The sequence below is a fragment of the Otolemur garnettii genome, unplaced genomic scaffold (assembly GCF_000181295.1).
Source record: "Otolemur garnettii isolate 467f Iridium unplaced genomic scaffold, OtoGar3 scaffold00025, whole genome shotgun sequence".
Lineage (NCBI taxonomy): Eukaryota > Metazoa > Chordata > Mammalia > Primates > Galagidae > Otolemur > Otolemur garnettii.
In genome coordinates this window covers 2,666,127-2,691,136 of record NW_003852420.1, presented here as the reverse complement: position 1 = coordinate 2,691,136, position 25,010 = coordinate 2,666,127, and the positions used below count along the sequence as shown (strand labels likewise).

The 25,010-nt window shown below is 40.3% G+C and overlaps 1 protein-coding gene across 1 annotated transcript in view; it reads left to right on the top strand.

Moving 5' to 3' along the window:
- Nucleotides 1-25,010, top strand: part of SPTLC3 (serine palmitoyltransferase long chain base subunit 3) — a 173,744-nt gene that overhangs the window by 138,091 nt on the left and 10,643 nt on the right. The window lies entirely within an intron of this gene.

Sequence of the window (25,010 nt, the reverse complement as noted above, 5' to 3'; positions counted from 1 at the left end):
GTCACTGCTCAGTGGTACACAACAGTGTGACTACCAGAAGTTTTTAGGAAGCTTCAAGAACAACATCTAAAGACAGGAGTGGGAGGGACCATCTTGCACAATGATACTGTGTCCACCCACACAGCCAACATCACCATTCAGTTCCTGGAGTCCACAGGGGTTACATTTATGATTCATCTACCCTACAGTTCTGACTTAGCCCCATGCAATTATTTCCTTTCCTACAGTAAAAAATCCCACACATGAAAGAAGGTTTTCCAGCCCTGAAGAAACTATTCATACCTATGGTTATGTGATCTTATAGGACCTGAAGAAAATGAGTGGAAAGAGTGTTTTCAAATATGGTTAAATAATAGTAATCAAAATGATTTTACATTTCTTAATTTTTGTGTATCTCAACACTTTCATAGTGTCCCTTATATTGTTATTTGTTATTGTTTCTGAGGTGTTCAAGAAGTATTTGAATCACTTCTCAGGAATGCTATAGGAAGGATGCTTATGACAGAAGTGAAAAAGGTCTAGATGTCCTCCAAAGTCCTGGATTAGTCAGGATGAGGTAGGTTATGCTACAACAACAGATAACCCCTGGATATCCTAGTAGTTTAACATAACCAATGTATTTCTTGCTTGCATCAAGTCTAATACAAATCAATCATCCTTCTACACAGTTCTCATCCACAAGGAAATCACTTGGGCTACTTCCAGGTTGGACTTTGCCATCTCAACACATGGCCTAGGTAGAGAGAAAGGGAGGTCCAGCCAGGAGGTGACAGTTAACATCTTTCTTACAGTCTACTGGCTAAAACTAGTCATATGGTCACACTCCAAGAAGTAGAGGCTAAATTAAGGAATACAGATTTTGGATAAGCAGGTGTCTTTCAACCTTTTAAAACAGAAGCTATGTGAAGTAGCATCCAGTCCTACATTAGCTTCTGGGGCATATGAAAAAACCAGTCTGGACCCACAAACTTCCTACAAAGTTTACATATTAATTATGTTCTTATACTTCAAGCATTTCTTAATGGAAAAAAAATCAATTATTTGAGATTTAAGAAAAAAATGCAGTAGATTATTTCATAATGACCAGAATTATCCTTTGGTTTTATTTCAAAGATGAATAATTAGGAAAGCATTATTCAGACAATTAGCTTATGTGTCAACAAGGATTTTCAATCTCTTTCACCCTTTAGTGTGCACTTTATCAGAATCAGTTGGTTTACATGCATGCAACTTTATAATCATTTCCTTCCTTCCTCCGGATTGGTTTACTGTTTCATCACAAACAGAACATACTGTTTATCTGATCACAGTTGGAGATCTCCAGAAAGATTACATTTAAAGATATGATCATTTGTCCTCAATCATCTGTCATCAATTTTTCTCCCCCTGAAATGGGAGAGATTTCCCTTAGTTCTCTCTTTGCCTTATAATTAAAGAATTATTTGGTTACTTTTTTCTAACCTCACAGTTAAAGCTTCTCCTGTTAATCCTCTTGCCATTTTAAGCAAAACAAACAAACAAACAAACAACAACAACAAAAAAAACAACCCAAAAACAAACAACAAAGAATGTTACATATATGGTATTTTTTCTTAGAACCAAGATAGAAGAATAAGGGAGAAAGATAGGACAGTTTCTTTTCAATGGAATGAACAAATTAAAGTAGTAGAAAAGCAAATTGACAGAATCATCAACCAAATTTCAGGTGGTTTTGTTTGACACATCTTTTGAAGAATTCAAAGGTATGCAGTGAATAATCACACTGGCCTCATTTACTACAATATCTGCTTTAAATAAAATGAGTAGGACAGGTTAGGGATATTGCATTAGCTCTCCCCTTTCTGCAGAGATAGACTGACTCTCAGGGCAAAGTTGTCCAAAGCTCAAAGGGAGCTGTGTCACATGGGAGCTGCTTTATAGGATCTGAGAAAGAGGAGCTTGGCTTCAAGCCCTCATCTTTAGCCCACTCCACAGCAACTGTGATAGGAGCCTTTCAAGGTTGTGTTTCAGGTTGAGTTTGGGGAGCAGTTGGCCAGATCTGTTCCTTGATGAATGTCTTCACTTTAATCTGCAATGCAAAGCCATACGCTTCAAAGAAAGGCAAGCTTCAGGAATAAGGTCAATGTTCCTTTGATGCCAAGGTTCAAAGATGAAGTAGCAGTCTCAGCAAAATGACAATGTTTATACACAAACAACCACCTTCACTCTGCAACTAGGCTGCTTGCGGAGTTAATACACATAGATTGAGGGGCTGCAGGCTGGGCATGCATTCCATATGCACCAAGGCCCTTTTAGTCTCCTGGCCTGTCACTCTGTGCAGTATAGTGAGCCCAAAGTGGAGATTTGATTTCTCCATCTTAATAGATGTTGGGTGATCCTCCAGCCAAGCCAATACTGTAAGCCCCTTAAGGGCAAGATATATGTCTTGAATTAATTTGCTGTTCCTCTGAGTGTCAAACTCAGTGTTCAGCTTAATACATATGTCATGACTCAACTTTCATCTTACCAGCCTGCCCCATGTCAGGTCAGTGTTTATGCTAAATAAGATTGTAGGGATGTTTATCTCAGATAATGGAGAGCCAGAATCAGTTCTACCCCAGTTGTGTCAGGTGATGATCACTCAGTGATTGAGATTGCTTTTGGAGAGGTCCAGAAAGATTGCAGCTTGGTCATTTTCTTTATCTAGACTTGGTACAAGCAGTCACAGGAGAGTGAGCTCCTAGTTAAAACTCCCCTGAAAACAGCATGGCCTTAGTTGTCTAATTATTATTTAAACCTTTGATATACATTTTTTCAATTATTAGGTCAACATTCTTTGTGAGCTTCCAATCTCACTGCAGCCCTTTCCCCCAACTCTGGGTAACCTTTCACTTCTCAGAGAAGATAGAGGTTGGATCGTGTGGATGATTAACAGAGTGTGCTCTGCACCCAAACTTCATGGGGCCCAGTGCCTGGCTGCCCACTTGTTCCAGAACAGGCAAGTTGCTTGCCTCAGCTCCTTCACTGTAAATTGAGGTTGTCAGAAGGATTAAATGATGTAATATAGATAAGGAACTTAGCAAGATGCTTGATACGTAGTAATTAGTCAGTAAAGGTACTACTGATTAAAATATTCTTAACTGATCTGCTTTCTTCCCTTCCTTCTCTAAATTTTCTAACAGCTTTACCCATCCTGGAATCCTCCCCTTTCTTTCAGACTTTACACCCACATCTTAACATCTGCACCAGTCTCTCCATGACCTCTCACCTGGATTCCTATAGTAGCTTCCTAAATATTCTCCTCTCTTTTGCCTTTGCCTTTTAAGGCCTGTTTCCACACAGAAGCTATAATTATCTTTAAAAAAAATAAAAGAAGAAAAAGAAAGAAACAACCCAGACCATATCATCCCTCCACTCAGAACTGTCCAATGGCTTCCCAGCTTACTCAGTGTAGATTCTGGACCGTGGCCCTCACAGCTTCTCAGGATATGGCTCCCCGTATTTCTACCATGGCCCTAGCTCAGGCAACACCAGGCAGCTGGCATCCTTGCTTTTCCTGGAATGCAGGAAGCAGCTCCTGCAGAAGGGCCATGGCACTCGCTGTTCCTCTATAACTGCTCTTCTGACCAACATCTGTGTGGCTTACCCGCTCTCTTCCCTCCTTTCTCCTCCCCACATTATTAGGGAAGTGGCTCTATCTTAAACAGGTACCCGCCTGTCCTGCTAATTCCCCTCACCTTGCTTTACTCTTATGCATTTAGGAGGAGCTGACAAACTATATATGTTTCTGTTTTCTAGACTAGACTATGAATTCCAGGAGAACAAGCATTTTGCTTTTTTTATAACCCTGAGAGCAGTGCCTGGTAGGCATGGGTTCTCGACTGGTATTTAAAAGACAGAATTCTTCTTTTTTCTTTCAGCAAATGAACAATTCTGATCTCCTTCACATCTCTGTGCTTGGTTGTTTTTCCAAAGGCACTGGCCCCTCTTCTCAACCATGAACTTGTGGGATTTCCTTAGCTTCACCCTTTTTCCTCTTCAAACAACCACAGAGCCTTATACTTTCCCTTTTATTGCAAGAAATCTTAGAAGAGTGACCTATCATGCCTGCTTCTCAGCCTCCCTCCCCCTGTACTTTCCAGCCCCTGTAGCCTGTCCTCTGCCCCTTTGCTCCATAGACAAAGGTCACTGTCGTTTGTATACCTACCCTCCTGCTTCTCCTGCCAGATGAGACTTGATCCCTCCTCATCATTTTCTCTCTTTGAAAATAGTCTTCCCTTAGTTGTAGAGATGCTCTCCTCTTCTGTTTTTTTCGCATATTTTTTCTGTTTTCCCTTCCTCTTCTTTTCTGCCAGGCCTCTTCTTCTGTCCATATTTGTCAGAACCCCACCCTCTGTTCTCTTTATCTTCCCTCTGCATGAGAACCCTTACCTATTTCCTTTCTCTTATGTAGAAACATGTTTCTCAAGCTTGAGCCTATATCAGAATCAACTGATACAGGTGGGGAGGGGTTAAAACAGCATGCTGGCTGCACCTCACCCACAGAGATTTCTGTATGGAATGCCTCTTATAGTTCTAAAAAGCCCCAGATGATGCTGGGATGAGGGACTACCCTTTGTGAACCACCCTTTCTAAGGGCTTTGTAGTCATTTCTTTCCCTCCCATGAGACAAGAATGGGATTGTGGATTCCTTACCTAGAAACCATCATATCTCCATATCATCTTTATATCACTGGTGATCAGCACAGTGCCTGGTACATAATAGGCTTATGAATCATGAATACATATTTTCACATTGAGTTGAAGTATATTAAGTGCCAATTGTGCCATGATGTAGATGATGCTAAGAAAATATTTGCTCCAAGACCATCTTTTAATCAAAAGACTTGAGCAGAACCTAAATACTTACTATCAGCCATCTGAATAACTGAACTTGCTCACCAAGGTCAGCCTCTTCCTTATAATTCTTGCCTGTGTGCAACTCTACTTTTGCTCATCACACCTGTACACTTACTACACATGTTAGTCTCACTGATGTTAGGGAAAGTTGCCCACATTTCCCCAATAATTTCACATCCCATAAGATGGGAGAGAAAGGGTGACTACAAGGTTATTATACAACGTGCTTGTCAAAGGGTGGTCCCTGGACCAGCAGCTTCCACATTACCCGGTCTTGTTAGAACTGCAACAAAATATTTGCAGATCAGAAGCCCTGGGAGTTGAGGTCAGCAATCTTCTTTAACCATCCCTCCAGTTGATTATGGTGTAGGTTCAAGTTTGATAACCACATTTCTAAGCAAGGAAGTGGTTCCAACCTTCCCAATGCCTCCTAATGCTATGACTCTTTAATATAGTTCCTCATATTGTGGTGACCCCCAACCACAAAATTATTTTTGTTGTTATTTCATAACTGTCATTTTGCTACTGTTATGAATCATAAATAAATATCTGATATGCAGGATGTATTTTCATTGTTACAAAGGGGTTGCAACCCACAGGTTGAGAACCACTGATGTAAGGAAAAGGAAACAGGTGATTTCCCTGTTCCCTTAATTCTGTTAATTGTGCGGAGAAAAAGTAAAGTGAACAGAGGATGGACTTCTGGCAAATGCAGAGAAAGGTAAAGACCTAGAGAAAAAAGAAGAGGAGGAATATATAGAAGAATGAGCGAAAATCCCCCCAAAAGGAAAGCATGAAATATGTTTTGATCTGCTGCTTTAAACCTCCATTTAAATCAGAACCTCAACCCTGTTCACTCAGTTACTATGAACACCTCACCTGTCCTTCCTAAAACCTTGGAATCACTTGGCGTCAGGAACAGCAATTTCCTCTGGAAGTACATGTGCTTTCCCATAACTTGTTGAAGTATGGAAAGTCATTAAGGGTTATGATCACAACACTGATTGTTATTATTGGATTTGATGATAGGCATCTGCCAGAGATACTGCCATTTCTCTGTTAACTTGTGTCCTTTGAATGGATAGGGTAGTATTTATTACAATTACTTAAATTTATCGTCTCTTTAATGCGTCTTCAGTTAGAATGGATTTGGTGACAAAGAAAATCCCCAATGGACAAAACTGCTAAGTGTTGATTTATTATAGGAATAACAAATGACAAAAAATTTCACATCCATAACTTGCAAAGAATGGCTTTTCCTTCAATTATGTGGGATCTGGTTGATTTTGCACTATAATTATCACCCTCCTTTGACTAGTCATCTTCCTGCCATGATTATTATAATTTTGATGATGTGGGATTGAAATGACATGGGCTTTTTGGAAAAAAGATCCTCTGCTTGACCTGATGTATCTACTGAATATCAGACACCAAGTTTCTCTTATACTTTTAATTTCATATCAAGATGGAATAGCAACTATACTGCATATATCTTTTTTTAATACTACATATATTTTATCAAGCATTTACTTTGTCTTCTTGCTAATAATGTGCAGTTTTTAGATCTGCAGACTCATTTATCTGAAGTTCTAAATTCTTGAATATTTTAGAATTCTGTGTAATATCAGTCTTTTTAAATACAAAATTTAATGGGAGACAGAAATATTTAGAATAATTCTAACTATGATTAACAGGCCAGAATGTGAGTTGGATTTCTCTTTTGGTTAGTGTATTCCTTAGTTCACCAAATTTGCTATGGGGGAAAAATCATAATGTCTATTATTTAATCAACCCTCTCCCAGCTTTACTTCAGTGTCAGACTTGCAGGAGAATCACCAACTTTCTGAATTTCAAAATCACTTTTTTCAATCACATGTATCCAAACATTTGATGCATTTATAATCAGGTGGCCAGTAATGTCTACAAAAAGGAACACAGGAATGAAAAGGTACTTACAAAGTACATAAACACAGAATTCCACTTCCTAATATATAATATCTGGTTTTAGTAGAATTCACCTGAATCACTGCTAATAAAATCCCCTATGCTTAAATGATAAATTTAGAAAAAATGAAATTCTCCACTTTTCTTGAGCATTATGTTTGTCTCTGTCTACTGCTGAAGGAGTTTCTGGATGGCAAGACAGGGGGTGGTGGGAGATGTACCTGGATATCTTTTAGGCTGAGAAAGACTAAAGATAAAGTTAAGATAAAATAATGAATTGCATTCTTACTGGAACTAAAATAATTAGCTATATAAGATCCCCCAAAGTAAAAATCTGATAGGACAGACTGGCAGCAAGATGTTTTCTCTTTTTAAGTTCACGCTTCTTGATGTAACATTCAATGGATTATTGCTACAAAAAAGAGGTTATAAATAGTTACAGTATTACTATTATCATCTTTTGATCATCTTAGATATTGCAATTAAACTTATATAGTAGCCAGATAACTACTCAATTCTCCACTTTCCTTTCAATTAAAAAAAAAAAAATCTTAAGCCAACCAGAGGATGGAAACCTAGTTTTTGACAAAATTTACTAACAAGGACAACAAAAGAAGGATGGGGAAATTGAGTCTGCAAATTAGAGCTACATTCCCTTAGTCATTGTGCTAATATAAGTAATTCCTCCTTAATCTGGGCTTCCTTTGCCCTTTAGAAATCCCCAAATTGATATTAGACAAAGATCTGAGGAGGAAATATTTGACAGAAATGTTCCCCAAAAGAGGGCCTCCTCACACTAAATATTTCTGAGATTTTATTTCTTGGATGACTTGGAAAGTACACAAATCATGCTGCTGTTGGAAGTTGTTATAGACTATAGATTTCTGTTTGCACATGCCATGCTGCCTTGGCAGGGTTGTGGAATGAAGGTTCTCAGTTAACGGGGTGCTATTCTTTTTCCTTTAGGTATTGGCTTCTAGGTGAGGCCTGAACTGAGAAGATGATGAATTTTAAACTTGCATTTAGTTATAGTGTTATAATATATTATGTATTATAATATATTGGGTTTATAGTTTCATATCATAGTTCATGGTGATGTTGCCTGTACTGTAATTAAACTGAGTATTCTATCCTTTCATTGCAAAATCCCTGGTACTGTTCACTGAGAACATCTGAGGGGATGACTGGTTTCTACACAATGGGAACAAAGCATATACAGTAGAACATCTGTAAGTTGCAGAGATGGTCAACATCAGGAACCTACACGTGGCACATGTCTGGTCTATGAAAATTAGGTCAACTTGAGGAGGTGGTGGTTTAGGGAAGAGGTCAGCTAGGGAGGTTGTACTGTATTCTACTAACTGAAGAAGTTAAGATCATGATTAAAACCACAGAAAAGTAAAAAATTGTCACTGATCAGATTTTTCTTATCCTCAGAAGGAGAGAATCTCTCTACAAAATCAATGCAAGCAGTCTCCAGGCCTTCTCTGATTTCCCAGAGACTTGCAGCCTTCACTCTTTTTGACTCCTTCACTCTGCGAGGCTTCCTTGTCACAGATCCCAAACCCAGGTGTCCCTATGCTTTTCTACTTGAGCTCATCTCGCAGAATAGGCTCAGAGCCCAGACGTGGGACCCAGAGGAAATCTGGACTCAGAACAGCTTGGCAGTCTAGGCTGGAGTGACCCTTCTCCTTCTTGCCATCAACCCTGAGAGACCTTCCCTGAATACTCTTTCTAAATCATTGTCCTCTTCCCTATGGCTCACTCTGTTTCTTTACAGCACATATTACCAAGTGGAATACAGATTTACTTCCTGGGTTATTGTCTGTCTTTCCCAGGGTAACACAGTACCATAAGGGCATAGAGAGACAGTTTCCCTAACTTCAAGTTATACATGTTGGCTGAATGAATGATCCTTCAGTGTAAGCTTTGGCTACATTTCTTCAGCTTATCCCAAGGTATCTTACCTCCCTGTGCATGTATGGATACTAAATTCTAGACTTGGAAATTAGCAGATTTCCTAGACAAGCCTTGGAATCTAATCAGCATTTATAAACAATTACAACATTATTTCCTTAGGGGTTGCCTATGGAATTATTTTGGTTCAAATACTGCAGTTATAATCACTTCATGGGTGACTGCATGGGTGGGTCAAAATCTAGAGTCCCTTTTCTATTCTTTTTATAAATGCATGGTTTTACATTATGTATATGAAGGATTTATCTGGATCCTATCAGATATATAAGTGAGGTGAGGAAGCCAGATAATGCAAGCCAAAGCTACCCAAATAGCAAAAGAAAAATTGGAATTTTTCATAGTATATCTTTTTTTTTCAGATTAATTCAGGATGTCCATAAAGTTTGTTCATAAACTTTATGTCCATACATTCACATATGTGATGTGTCAGGCACAATTTAACTACTCACTATCTATTTGGAAAGCTGGGTTAATGGTGTATGTGACTGACATGATGGGAGTGAAAAACTATAGAAGAATGCAGGAGGGAAAGAAGCCATCAAGATAGGGCTTCAAAGTTTTTTCATAAGTTTTATGGACACCCTGTAAGAGGGTACAAATGATTAAGTTACACTCTGCATTTGTTAAGTAAATCCCTGTTGTAGTTGTGTCCTGAGCCTGGGAGGTGTTTCATACGCCCTTACATTGTGCCCATTAGGTGGGAGCACACCAATCTCCCTCCCCTCTTCTCTTTCCCCCGCCCTTCTTCTCCCTCCCACCATCTTGAATTAAAATGAGTTTTTCTCTTGTGTGGGTGTGTATTAGATTATCTATTGCCTTCATACTATTACTGGGTACATTGGATACTTGCTTTTCTATTCTTGTGATACTTTACTACGAAGAAAGTGTTTCAGCTCCATCTAGCTTAATACAAAAGATGTAAAGTCACCATCTTTTTTGTGGCTGAATAGTATTCCATGGTATCCATACACCAGAGTTTATTAATCCTTTCATGGGTTTATGGGCATTTAGGTTGTTTCCACATCTTGGCGATTGTAAATTGAGCAAAAAAATAATAATAATAATCTAGTGCAAATGCCCTTATGATAAAAGGATTTTATTTTCTTCTGGATAGATGCCTAATAATGGAATAGCAGGATCAAATGGAAAGTCTATTTTGAGTTCTTTGTGGATCTCCATATTTCTTTCCAAAGAGGTTGTATTATTTGCAGTCCCATCAACAGTTAAAAGTGTCCCCCTCTCTCCATGTCAAAGCCAACATCTGCAGCTTTGGGACATTTTAATATGGGCTATTCCCACTTGTGTTAGGTGGTATTTCAGGTGGTTTTGATTTTCATTTTTCCGATGATCAGGGATGATGCGAATTTTTTCATGTGTTTTTGACAATTCGTCTATCTTCTTCAGAGACGATTCATATCTCTTACCCAGTAATAGATGGGATTGTTTGCTCTATTTTGTTGATTAATTTCAGTTCTTTATAGGTTGTATTTATTAACCCTTTGTCAGATCCATAACATGCAAATATCTTTTTCTATTCTGAAGGTTGTCTATTTGCTTTACTAATTGTGTCCTTATCTGTGCAGAAGCTTTTCAGCTTAATTAAGTCTGATTTGTTTATTTTTTGTTGTTGCTGCAATTGTCAATGAAGTCTTCCTAAAAATCTTTCCCCAGGCCACCATCCTCAAGAGTTTTTCCCACAGGAAAAAAACTCCAAGATTATCTCCAAGAAGATCCAAAAATCTTAAGTCAATTTTTGTAAGAGATGAAAAGATGTGGGTCCCTTTGCAGTCTTTTACAGGTGGTTATCCAGTTCTCCCAGCATCATTTTGGAATTATTCTTTACTTATCCAGCAGTTAGCTAAATCCTTCACTTAAGTTTTCCTATGAAGACACCATCTAAAACTCACAAGTGCATTTGATTTTTCTCTAGTACTCAGCAGGGACTGAGCAACACCTAATCCTCTCTGTCAAAGTTGAAGCACATTTCAATAACCCTACTTGGCAATTAGTAATGAGAGGTTGAGAAACTAAACTCTCACAGAAAACTTTCTTTTTTTTTTACACCATACAGACAATGAAAGATAAAGGGACTTTAAGCTGTTGAATCTTTGAAAATTTTTCATAGTATCCATCTTTGTAGGGTCAGTATTGGTTAAGATACATTACCTGTAATAGACAAACACCAGTGTATCAGTGGCTTAATACAATAAAAATCCACTTTTCCCTTTTTTTCTTTTCTTCATCTGGCTGTATTTTCAAATAGCCTGTCTTTAAGCTCACTAATTCTTTCTTTTGCTTGGCAGGTTGTGCTGTTGAGAGACTCTGATGCATTTCTAAGTTTGTCAATTGAATGCTTGACCTCTAGAACTTCTGCTTGATTTTTTTATTATTATTTCAATCTCTGTTAAATTTATCTGATAGGCTTCTAAATTCATTCTCTGTGTTGTCTTGAAGTTTACTGAGCTTTTTCAGGGCAGTTCTTTTGAATTCTTCTTCTAAAAAGTCACTTATCTCCATCACTCCAGGATCAGTTGCTGGTATTTATTCAGTTCATTTGGTGAGGTCATGTCTTCCTGAATATTCTTGATGCTTGTGTATGCTGTTCATTGTCTGAGAATTGAAGAATTGGGTACTTATTTTAATCTTCAGAGTCTGGGCTTCTTTGAACCCATCCTTCTTGAGAAGGATTTCTAGATACTTAAAGGGAATTGAATGTTGTGGTGTAAGTCTCTGGTCACCATACCTGTATCAACATTGGGGGTGCCCCAAATCCAGTAAAGATGTTACTCTCTTAGACTCTTGGTGGTACCACCTGGGTGAGCCTGGGTAAAATACTAGAGAATTCCCTGGATTACCAGAAAAAGCTTCTCACTCTCTATCCTAATTCTCCATGCTGGGCTGCTGGAGTTGGGGGAAGAGCACTTCCCTCATGGCCACCAGCACCAGACGATATCTTAAAGCCAGCTTGATCTCACCCAAAGCCAGTGGTGACTTTTGCTGTTATTCCCATTCCAAGTGTTCTTTAGTCAGCAGGTGGTGAATCCTACCAGAACTGAGTCCTTCCCTTCAAAGTAATATGTTTCTTTCTGGCCCAGGATAGGCCCAGAAATGCCATCTAGGAACCAAAGCATGTACTCAGGGGCTTCAGGAGTCATCCTGGTACTTGATTTTACTTGATTTTAATGGGTACTTTTATTTGGTACCCAAATTATACAATAAAGTCCTCAGAACTTCTCTCTTTTTTTCCCCAAGAGGAAAAGCACAGTCTCTGAGCTGCACTGCCTGTACTTGGGGAGGACACAAGCATTGCCTTGTCAACCACCACTCATATCTCACTGGCTCACATGTACCCCAAGTATGCTATCTCTGAGCCAGCACAGCCACAGGAATTGCCTAAAGACTATAGTCTTTATGGCCCAACTGCCTTATGAATTTAGTCCAGGTCCCAGGCTGCTCTTTGCTGGTGGTGGGACAAACTGGAACTTAGGTTTCAGGTAGAGAATTTCCACTTCTGGACAGGCTAGTCTAAATGCTCCCTTCACAGGTACCAGCAGAATTCTGCCTGGTGCTGGGTTTCCCTGTGTCCAGGTGACCCTGAGTTCCAGTGCAAATTCCCACACTCACTTCACCCTCCCTACCCTGGGCACAGAGATTCTCCATCCACTTGACCCACTGGCACTGGCACAGCACTGCTGAGGGACGAAGGAGGGGTTGAGTAGGCAGTGCAAGCCCATTTTTCCTGCCCTCCTCATTGCCTCTCTCCTGGATATGAAACCGAGTGGTATGATCAGTCACCAGATTTTTTATTCTTCTGAAAGTGCTTGCTTGCATGGACTCTCAATGAATTAGGTGTTTTGGGGGAGGGATGATCATTGGAGGTTTCTATTCAGCCATGTTGCTCTGCCCCCTGCTTCTCTTCCTCTTCCTTATATAATAAAATCCAATGTCCCTGTTGGGAAGATAGTCCTCTTCAAGGAACTCAGCCTCCTTCCATTCTACAGCTCCTCCAGCTTCCACATGTGGTTTCCAAGGTTGCTGGCCCTGGGGTAAGGAGCACCAAGGACTGTGCATGAGATGTTTTCACAGACCATGACAGGAAAGGCACATTGTACTTTTGCCCTTATCCCATCGGCTGTAACTCAGTCACATGACTTTGCCTAATCACAGAGGAGCATAGGAAATGAAATTAACCACATGCCCAGAAGAAGGAAATGGTTTTGGCAAATAGATAGTCTTTACACAGAACTTAACTCAGTCCAGGACATTCTTTCCTCAGACTTTCTGATGGACATATACTGTAGGAAGAACTTGTATATTTTAGACAGCTTCCCAATCTTTCCTGGAATAGTATAACAGTAGCTAAGGACAAAATAAAAATAAAGTCCAAGGGACTGAAGATGGACAATTTTTTCCTTTTACAGGGACTCTCAGGGATAGAGTCTGGCTTTCACTATGGTGATTTCTGGTTTCTTTTTATAGAACTCAGTCTCAGCAGATGGTGGGTATTGATATCATTATCATTATTATGTTGCTAAATTCCCCAAACCTGTATACCTTCTGGAGGCAGAAAAAGGATAATATTTCTCCAAAAGAAATTAAAATGGCATACAACTGGAATAGCTCTGGAAATAAGGCCAGAAGAATACATATTTTGAAAATACTTAATAAAACACATAAGCAGTATGGATTTTTTTTTTTTTTGGAAGAAAGGATGTGATGAGACAGAAAATGGCTTATCAGAAAACTATAAATTGTGATTTAAAAATATGAACACTTAGTCTGATTATCTGAATTGCATGGGTTTATTTTGAGTCCACCCCAGCTCTCTCAGTCAGCTCTCTTTGGGTATTTGGGGAACCTTAGACTAAAAAGAAGATAATAGGCTTGAACAGGGATCAAACCTCTGATTTTTATCACATTAGCACCCAGCCTTTGACTTACTGGGATAACCAGACACAAGACAAGACTGAATTCTGAGCCTAAGTAGAGAAATAAAACTGATATGGTTGACTTAATATGAAAATATGATTCTAAGCCACATCACTTAAAGCATTTCATCTACTTTTAGAAGTACTAAAATCTGTTTAATTCCATTGTCACATCTAGGTGGGCAAGTTTACTCCAGAGAGTGCTTCTGTACTCTCATCTGGGATTTTAAAAAAAACTCAAAGCCTTAAATTCCTGGGTTTTATTCAACTATTTTGAAGTTGAATAAAATGTCAAGGTCTTTCAAGCAACTTCCTTCATTTTTATACCTCAATCATTTGTATTTGCCTTCTACCAAGAAAACAATAAAGGAAAAAAATGAGTTATGCTTAAAATATAATGTATTTTGTGCTGAAAGATTAGCCATGTCTCATTTTAAAATTGTTTTGTATGGATTATTTCATTCATTCTGATCATCTGTGAAACTTCATCATGAGATTGGCAGATGAGATGTTGACCCTGCTCCTACCCTAACTGGACTGGGAAAAAGTGGGACCAGTCCCTTCCAGCTGTGACCTACAACCTTTGCTCTGGTTCTTGCAACAGGGTACACATATTTTTACACTTGAGTTTGATAGGTTTAAAAAAATGAGAGTAACTAAGTGAGAAGATTTAGAGCAGCGGTTCTCAATCTGTGGGTCCCAACCCACAGGAACTGTGTTAAAGGGCTGCGTCATTAGGAAGGTTGAGAACCAGTGATTTAGAACATTGAATGGAGGACAAAAGGAGAATGCTAGGTAAAAGCAATTATCACTCAAGAGAAGAATTTTCTTATTTTCCTACTATTTACTTTCGGCATGAGATACATTCACAAACTTCTCACATAAGATGTTGCTTTTCTTCAGTGCAAGCTGTTTGAGGCTGTACGCTACACTTAACATCCTCAAGTTGACCTTGTGGCTGTTATATCACAGAGGTCTACTCTTGACTCAGACTTATCTCTGCTCTGAGGAAGAGATGGTGAAAAGCAAGAAAGGATGTGATCAGGGTGATAAAACAGTGATAATTCAACCCTTACTTTTAAAAGCTCTTCTCACATTTCTCACAATTTTTTTTCCTCCCCATCAAACTCAGCCGGGATATGTTGGTAGCTCTGTCCCTCTGAGGTCCCCAGTGAAGGGAGTGTAGAGAGTATTTCACCCAAAATGCACCATCTGAGTCCCCGGCCTTGGAGGCCCTTGGAATTATTAAAGGAGAAACTAGCTGCTGCTTCCTAAATATATTTGCCACTTGGTTGCCAGCTGGAGACACAGAAAGGCCGAGGGCACAGAGAGCTGTGTTTTCTAAATGGTTTCAGGCCACTGGCATTTCAGCAATAGCTAACACAAAACAGATGTCAGTGCTCCGCTCTGCTGGCTTTCAACTGAGGGCCTGCCTCAGTCATGATTAATCACCTGTGCTGGGGAGTAAAAAAGTTCTACCTGGTCTTTTTGCGTGTGTGGACCTAAGGTCAGGGTTAGCAGTCAAGGTAACAGGCATTGCCTCTCTACTCTGTTGCTGCTTACCTACCCATATGACAACTTGGGTTCATCCAATAAATGTAAAATTAGCCAGAAAGCTGAACTCTAGCTGGAAGGAGAAGTTTGCCTAATTGTGCAGAAATGGCCAGCAAACTGTTCCAGAACCTTCTGCCCCCTCATTTACTTCACCCAAAGAGTTTGCCAAGGCTAGAATTCTATAGCATCTGGGTAAATGCTGCAGTTGAGTCCTGAAAAATTTTCATAGCAGAAGTGTAAAGAGAATTTGCTTGTCTTTTAGATGGCACTGGGGCAAAGGATAGTGTGGCCATTTCCTTCCAGATGTGTTACAAACAAGATATCCTTTTACAACAAGAATCCCACCCAAGCATACTCTCCACATTTGCTTCCTCTGCGTGGATGGTCTCTGAAATGGGGGGAGTTGTGGTATGCACATGGAATTCCATGTTGGTCCAGTACACCTGAGGAAGGAAAGATCATTAATCCATCTGTACCGTCTTCCAGGGAAAGGGGTCCTGTGGGCCACACTGGCCTTTGTTTTTCCCAGCACACAGCCCTTCCCACAGCTGGGGAGGATTAAGCAAGTGAATTTGTGCCGAAGGAAGCTCAGCATGCATTTTTCTGGGCTAGAGAGAATGTATTAGTTTTCTTTCCGCATAATGAATTACCACAAACTTAGTGGCTCAAAATAATGCCTGTCAATATTCTCAGTTTCTTTGGGTCAGGAGTCTGGGCACTGTGTATCCTCTGCTCAAGTTCTCTAGGGCTGAAATCAAGGTGTTAGCATCTTCTCTGTTATCTGGAGCTCAGGCTCCCCTTCATGCTTACCTGGCTGAAATAGATTACAGTTCTTTGGGACTGCAGGACTGAGATCCAGTTCCCTTGCCAGCTGTCTTAGTTTCTAGAAGCCCCCTCCATTCTCAAACCAGCAGTGGAGAATCTCCCTCACATCAAATCCTTCTCTTCCTTCTTCATGAAGTGACCAGTCCTTCCTAAGAGGTCATCTGATTAGTCTTAACTACTGGTTAACATCTCTAAAGTTTTGGGTATCCTGTGTAAGATAGCACAGGTAGATTCTCTGTGATCAGCACCTTCAACTCGAGCCCTGAGAATGAAAGTTATTCTGATGAACACTTAATTCTGGGAGATAGAAATATATCAGAAGACAAAATCCAGGGACCAAAAAGACTGAGGAGGGCACAGAGATAGCCAAACAGGCTATAGGTGCCGTGGCCAGTTATACTGAACATAGGGGCCCAGCAATGGTGAACAAATCCAAGTCGGTCAGTCCTGTTTTTGCTTCAAATTAATTGGTTTCAGTATTTGTGAATCATAGAATACTTTTAAATAAGATGTACATAAAAGTCCATTATATGGCATGGCCTTAAAGTTTGTGTACAATTTTAAATTGCACACTGTTTTAAATTGCACCCAAACTTTATGGCCACCCTCTATAAAACATAGACATTTTATTAATTTTACAGCACTAAACTTACTGTGTGCCAGATACTCTGCAAGCATTTAATAGTTAATCCTCATAACATGATGAAATGGATAGAATTATTATCATTGTCATTATTCCCACTTGACAGGTGGAGAACCCAAGTTACAGAAAGGGGATGTACCTTGCCCAAGATACTTACAGAGTATACTTTGTGGATTTTGAACCCAGGAAATCGGGGTTACACTCCCTGAGCACTTGGCCATGGTGCAGTTGTGGGTGTGGGAGCAAGACCAAAATGGGGAGATCCCTCTTGGTCAGTGCAGCCCTTGCTAGCAAACACTGTGGAAACCAGAGGTTTTAATTACACAGGTAGCTGCCTCTCATGGGACTTCCTGGTGGCCATCTTCATTTGCATGATTTCTCAGAGACTTTTCAAGGGACCCCATTAGCCTGTTTACTCAGCCCTGGTGCTTGCCACAAATAGGAATGGTTGTTGACAGATGCGTCCTCACTCCTTTGGAACTCTGCTGCCACTCTGGTCTCCTAACCTGTCTTGCCACCTCCAGTTTTTCCGTTGTCTTAATCCTTGCACTCTATGCTATGAGCTTCATCTTCCTAACTTTCCTTAATGCATGTCATTTTTTGCTGCTGACCCTATAGGGGCTCCCCACTACCCACCAAAAATTCTGACCCTCAAAGTTCTAATCTGCAACTCCCAACGGTCTGACTTCCCTAATCCTCCCCACAATAGGAATCAAACATTCTCGGCAAGTGAGTCAGCCACTCCTGTCCTTACCTTCCCCAAACTGACATGCACAAAATGTCAACTTACCACTCTAGGTCTTTGCTTCAAACTCCCAGAGTGCTTCTTTCAAGGGACACTTGATTTTCTAACCTCTGTTATGATTATATTAATTTTCTCATTTATAAGCCTCTTGAAAACAATGGATACACTCTCATTTTAATCCTCCCCTGAACAAAATAGCCTCCCCTACATAACAGGTACAAAGTAAGCAGGTGCTGAATTAATCATTCTCCCCTAAGTCCTGGGAAATAGGTGGAGTGGTTATTACTAGCTTCCCTGCTGAATAGACAAATTGAGGCACAGAGTGATAAGTGACCTATTCACCTGCACAGAAAAAGGGGCAAATGGAAACTGACACACAGAGACATTGTTTGAGCACAGAAATTCTTTGAGACTGAATTGTTCTCTGCAATCTTCAATGATGATCAATCATTATTTTTAGAGAAACAATGAGCAATGTAACCTATTACTTTGAGCAGTGATTCTTAACTGTGAGTACATATCACAGTCACCCAGGGGATTTTTCGGAAAGGCCCAACCAACCTAGTCCTTCTGAAGCAGAATCTCCACAGAAGGATCTTAGTTATGGGTAGTTTAAAAAATAAATAAGTTCCAGAAGAAGCTGGTGTGTTTCCCTGCTTGAATATCACAGATTTACAATATTTCCCAGAAATCACCTACTCCTTCCCAAATTACCTTATTTTACATGTAAGTCTCTGTCATTAGTGAATTGCTACCCTATTGCTTTCTCGTATGCAAATGAACATCCAATCTTATTCATTCATTAAGTATACATGAAGCAGTGGAAGGCTGCATCTGTTTCATGGTATCTATTTTTGATTGTATATTATCTGATACCCTCCTTGTTTCCTTTTAGATCATTTCTTTCCAAACAGTCTCAGGAGTTTTTCAATCTTCTGTTCCCACCTTAGCAGCTGGCCTGACTCCTGTACATAGTGAGTGCTTTTTATTTGTGAAATATACGACTCCATAAATCATTGAATTCACTCCTCATCATAAATGAGTTTACCAGCTTTCCCAAAGAGCAGACATTGATAGTCTCCTACAAACAGCCTATTTCCAGGTCAGCTGAGTATCTTGTTCATGACCTGCAAGCCTCAGTGAAGGAAGGAGGAAGTGAGGAGTGAAGGAAGGAGGTCTCCAAAGCTGGTTCCTGGCCCATAGCAGGTGTGGAGAGGATGTGGAGACAGGGTGTCTCCCAGTGCTATTACAGATGGCCACCCATCCCTGATGTCCACCCTATTCCTGCATTCACATTCCACAAGGGCACAATTGAGTGGCCTGGAGAGCCTTCAGAACATGTGTATGTGACTATAAAACATGCCGTAACCTTGGAATCTGGACATCAAAAGAGAGAGTTTCAGTGCCAGATAAAAAATGAATGTTAGTCTTAGCTAACCACTCCAAATGCTCTTCTGTTCACCCCACTGGGAGGCTTGTCAGTGCTAATGTGATTCTTATGATTCTCACCACTCTGTATCCTCTTGATCTTTCCTGAAATCTCTCTGCCCCTGAGTGTGCTGGAAACAAAATGTCCTGTCTGGTGTCCAGTGCTTAAAACAACAGTCGCCGGGTTCCTGCTGCCACATTGAAACTTTACTCCAAGGTCTCTTCCCAGTACCCGCTCCTCCCTCGCCAAGACTGCAGGAGAAGCCCAGGGTAGATGGGCCAACAGAGAAGTGGGGAGAGGCAGGGGATTAAGGCATTCTCAGATGACTGCAGGCATTCTTTAATATCAATTCAATTTCCCTGTGTTCATTTTTCAGAAATATCAACTTATGTTGTTTTATGGACAGGGATTTTCCATCTCCAAAGAAAAGGACTACATTTTCCAAGAATGCTAGCTAGGAGTACATTTGCGCTCATCTAATCTGTATTCAGGAATTCTGGACAGCAGTGGTATACTAAATAATTTAAGGAGGGAGTGAATAGTGTGTGTTTCTGTACATACATTTTCAAAAGTGAGAAGTAAAATCAGTCATCCGATGGCACCTGGGCACACTCGTTTCCTCTATAAGAAAGTGAGCTTGCAAACTCTGCAGAAAATGGCCAGTGGTGCTAGTTTTAGTCTGCAAGCTTGTCAAATTCGTCTCTTTTCCTTAGTCTTACCAAGGGAAATGCCCTTCTCATTATTTTGCATGCTGATGGTTCAACAGAGAAGAAAGGGTCCTCCTTTAGGGACAGGTCACATTCTGGTAGTTTCCACTATCTGTAATTCTTTCTGGCCCTCTGGGAGACTGAGTTGACCCAAAAGTATTTTTGGAAACACCACAGACCATTGTTTTTATTAGGGGCCTGCAAAGCTTTGTAGTAAGAGGCTTTGTGTTTTATTTGTTTTCCTTCCCCTGCCCCAGCTGGTTTTGTTTTAACAGCATTGAAGGGAAGGTTAAAGGATTGATGGCCTCTGTTAACCCAGCCATCTCTCAAGCCAGCAGAAGCAGAAACCTGAATGATGGATCTGCAATATCCAGGTCATCGGCTGGAATAGGTTCACCCTGGATATTATCCACCCCTTGGGAGAGGGGTGAGGTTGGCATGGGCTCTTCTCATGGTGAGTAAACACCGTGGAGCAGGCCAATGTCAAGGAAACAGGTCACCCCCACAAAAAGCACCTTCTGAGAATCTGAGCACACCAGAACTGCCTGCGGGTATTCATGCCAAACAGGAGGCAACTACACATGCACATCTTTTATCTTCTATGTCCACCCAAGGAGGAAGGCTCAATGTTCAAGGCCTGGACACAATCAGGCATCCCACATAGTGGACTGGAAACGGTGGCTGTTTCTGAGACATCCATGTCTGTTCAGCTACACCTTGTAAAAACCAAAACTCATGACAGGCCCTAGCCCCAGAAATCCTGATTTAACTGGTCTGGGGGTGCAGCCTGGACATGGGATTTTGCCATACCCTCATAATTCTGAAGTGCCACTGAGGCTAAGAACTACTGACCTGAGGGAAAAGCTAATTAACCTTTCAAGGACCACCAGATGCCAGATCTAGTACTAAGCACTTTTCCTGCATTAGCCTTTTCATTTCTCCCAGTTTCTCTGTGAGATAAGCTTGTTTCCATGCTACAGATAAAATTGAAGTTTAAGGTTATAACTGTCCAGGTGGAGTTTGATTCTGAGTCCATTTAACTCCACACCCTACTCCTCTTCCATTCATCAGACTCATCAGAGAACCCAGAATGTGACAAAATAAACATTTGTGCAAACTCTCCAGAAGCCCACATATGAGATTGTCTCATTCACTTATTTGTCTGAGCAGGAACCTTCCCTGTCTTCTGGCTAATATCTGGAAGAAGGATCAGAAATTAGTTAATTAGAGGCTTTGAGTATTTCAAAGGGGATGTGGCTACAGTGCCTGCTCTCCAAAGGGCCCCAGTGTCATCCTGCCATGGCCATCCCTGCACAAAAAGACATGTGCCAAATATTCCTTCTATTTTTACAAAGCACTCTTCAAGCAAGGATCTCAAAGCACAACATAATTAATAAAATCACTCACATCCTGTTTAGATGAGTAGCGTTTTATATGTACAAATTCCCTTCTGCCCCCAGGCCCTCCAGGGGTATGAGAATGTTTCCAATTTTAAAGAGCAAGCAATAGAGTAATTGAAAGGAGCTGTATCTTGACAAACTCACAAGACCTCAGAGGCATTTGTATTGACCTATATGAGAAAGCCATGGTGACCACAAAGTGTGTCAACATGGCTTGTCAGCCATGCCATGCTAAAGGGTTCAAAGATAGGAAAGACAAAGCAAGAACAAAACATTCAGGTCTTAGGAGTCAGATACCCCTGAATCAAAAGTATAATCGGTTTTGTCAAGCCTCAGAATGATCTAGAAGAAGCAGTGAAGTAGTGACATTAGCTGATAATCCAGCTTCTTGGGTTAATCAAGGCAGTGGGGCCAAACAGAGCCAATTAAGTAGCTGGGCAGCCCAGCAACAGCTGAGTCATTACAGGCAAGAGCTAAGATAATGCCACTGGGAAAAGCAATTTCAGTCATTCATGCACTTCCAGGCCAGGAAATCCTTCTAGACTTCAAGGAGAAACATGTAGGAATCATGAGGCTCAGCCTGCTGAAGTCATCTGTTCATTGTGCAGCTGACCATCAGCAAGTGGGCTGAATGCATATGGAATACATTCTGGTGGCTGGGATGCATCTCTGTGCCTTCATTTCAATCACCTTTAAAATAGCCCTTCCACTGCCCTCATTTCTTTTCCTTTTCTCTACAATCTCTAGCTAGTCCTTCTGTTCTCATCTGTCTAAACCAGTGATTTTCATCTCATGTGCTGTGGCGTGTGGTGTGTTGTGAGAGGTGTGCCACAAAAAATTTTAAAGGTCATTAATTAATTATTTTGGAAAGGAGTTCAAACCACAGTAAATATATTCCTTTTTTTTTTAAGCTCTTCTTTTTGATCAACATAATTTAAGTGGGTTGCAGAAGTTTAATTATAGGTTCACGTGTGCCATGAAAAACACTACTCTAAACACATAGTTTCAATGTAGGGATGAATTTTTTTTTTTGAAAGTAGGGTAAATATTCTCCTTCCTAACATTTAGTTATGCATTTCTAATGAACTGTTGTCTGTACACATATAAGGGGCACTTACAAACATATTACAAAATAGTTCTTTTTTTAAAGCACAACAGAGATTGTATCCAAAAAAAATTTTTTTTAACTATACAGATGGTTCTATACCTCATCTTTCTCTCTGGATTCCTTACTTGTATTCATGTTGCAAATCATGCATTGTTTTTGGAAGGAAAGACGTGAAAAAGAGATATAAGAATTAAATAAAATCATGTTTGGAAATACTTGTTTCTTCAGAAACAAATTATCCCAAATAAAGTTTTTGAATGACTATCATGTTGGTGAATCCAATGAGCATTATTCCGTCTCCTGATTCATCTTCTCTCTCTTGAGTTGCTCTGATTTTGTCTCCCATTTTTGTTCATCCTCCTCTTCCCAGTGCTAACTGTTGGATTCTTCAATCTCTGTAGTCTTGACTTTTTTTTTTTTTTTTTGGCAATTTACCCATCTTTCCAGCCTCATCTTCCTCCATATTCAACCACATCTTGACTGGTTCAGAACTACTCTCCTTAATGTGAGCTTTTATTTACACCATATAACATTTCTTTATAGTGCCCATCAGAGCAGCAACTTTACATCCATTTGTGTGATGATTTTATTAATATCTGCATCCCCACCGACTAGAATTTGAGCTCTTCTCTTGGTTAACACATTATTCTTTCTATTGCTACTAACTGATCTTGGAGTTCTCACCTCTCTTTTTCCTGTGTTTTATAGTATCTAAGGACCCATGACTTAGTCTATCCCATAAATTCTGCTAATAAGTTTTTCTACGTCTTTAAATTCCTTCTCTTACTAGCAACTGTTAATTCTCTCTAAATTTTTCACATCTACACTGTAATAGCAAGAATATCTGGTTTAATTCACAGCATTTATCACCTTTTTATCAAAGTTCCTGTGATAAAGGAATTCATGTATCCTTAGCCAATACCTGCCCTTGGGTCAAAAGCTTCCTTCATTTACAGACTGTGGCCAGGACAGTGGGGTTGAGAGGTCAACTTCCCTGAGCCAGATTCTTTCTCCTGAACAGCCTACTTTCTAAGAGCTTGGAGAGTTAAAGAGGAATCTTTCTGGAGAATGTGGGTTGGGTGAAGGACAATAAGAGAAAACCAGCATGGATAATTAGGGCATTTGATATCTTGCTCTGCAGTTGGTGTTCCACTCAACCAAATCTCCATTCTTCTACATATAGTGTATTAAGATGTCATAGAGGTTAAGTCTATTGGAGCCTGACACAGAAAGGAAAACTCTTTTTTTTTTTTTTTTTGAGACAGGAGCCTCAAGCTGTCCCCCTGGTAGAGTGCCATGGCATCACAGCTCACAGCAACCTCCAACTGCTGGGCTCAAGAGAGTCTCCTACCTCAGTCTCCCGAGTAGCTGGGACCACAGGTGCCCGCCACGATGCCCGGCTATTTTTTTTCGGTTGCAGCCATCATTGTTGTTTGGTGGGCTGGGCTGGATTCAAACCTGCCACCTTGGGTGTATGTGGCTGGCGCCTTAGCCACTTGAGCCACACGCACCAAGCCGAAAGGAAAACTCTTACAGGAAAGTCTGAAGTATTTGGAGAGTGAGCCTAGTAAAAAATATCAGAAGACTAGATAAAGTGCCGTTGAGGGCCTCTCTAATTCTGGTTCCCCCTTACTTCTTGGGTGCAGCCCTTCAGGCCTTCCATCCAAAGAAAAAAGAGTCTTGGACTCCAATCCCTTATAACATGTAATATTTTCTAGGCAAATATTAGTATAGTTAGAATCAAACAGCTGGCAGAGATGAGAGTTATATTGATCTTGAAGAGAAGAGATATCCACCATCCATTATCTGGGCAGAACTTTCTAGTATAGTATACCACAGATTCTCAACCAAATTTCCTAGGTCAAATTCTGGCTCAGCTACCTACCAACTATGTGTATTTGAATAAGTTACTTGGTTTCTCCTGGTGTGGAATATAGGATTGTGGTACCTAAATCAAAATGGCAAATGCTTGTATAACAGTGGTGACACTGCATATATGTGAGCAATGATCATTGTTGTTTTGGATATTAACATGTTCTTTAGAGGCCAACCGATTCAATTATGGCCACCTGTATTACTCAGGATGCATCTGGTTATAGGTGACAGAAAAGGAAACATGATTTCACACATCAGACAATCTAAAAAAAAATGGCCTAACTTAGGCATGCCTAGATCTAAGGGTTCAAATGATGCTATGAGGACTTTTATGGCCTTGTGGTTTGGCTTTTAGCTGAGTCGACATCATTCTCAAGTGAGAAGCCTCTATGTGGTGGCAAAGATGGAGCTTAAGGATTATCTCATTTTTGTACTTCTTCCTCAGTGAATCTAAGAGAAAGCCTAATAGTCCCGGGTTATATGCCATCATCAAACCCATAAATGAGGAATGGAGTAATCCAATTGATCAAGCCTGGGTCTCATGTTACCCCTGTAGTAAAGGGGAAAGGCAGGGCCAACTCTACCCAAACATCACAGTCTCCTGGAGGAAGGATGCTGAGCAGACTCCCATGGCTTAACCCTTCATAAGGGCACAACCTGAGACCATGTTTCTAAGTAGGTACAAGATGACATCAATGACCATCAGTGACCATTAGTGACATGTTTACTGATAGTTCTACCCTTTAACACCCATGAGAGTTGAGTAACCTAGAGAGCAGGATCTCTGACCAGTTTAAACGGACATCTGACTAGTCAGCATAGAGGTCAGCTAAAGACAGTCAGGAAGACTGCAGTGACACATTCCTGCCGAATAGCAATCCTGGCAACTTTGTGCTGATTTCCAGGAAGTTTAAATGTTTGATCCTATTCATTTCTATTGTGCAAACACTACTTAGTTTGTCTAGCTTACTTATCTACCTAGTCAGAGTAAAGGCAG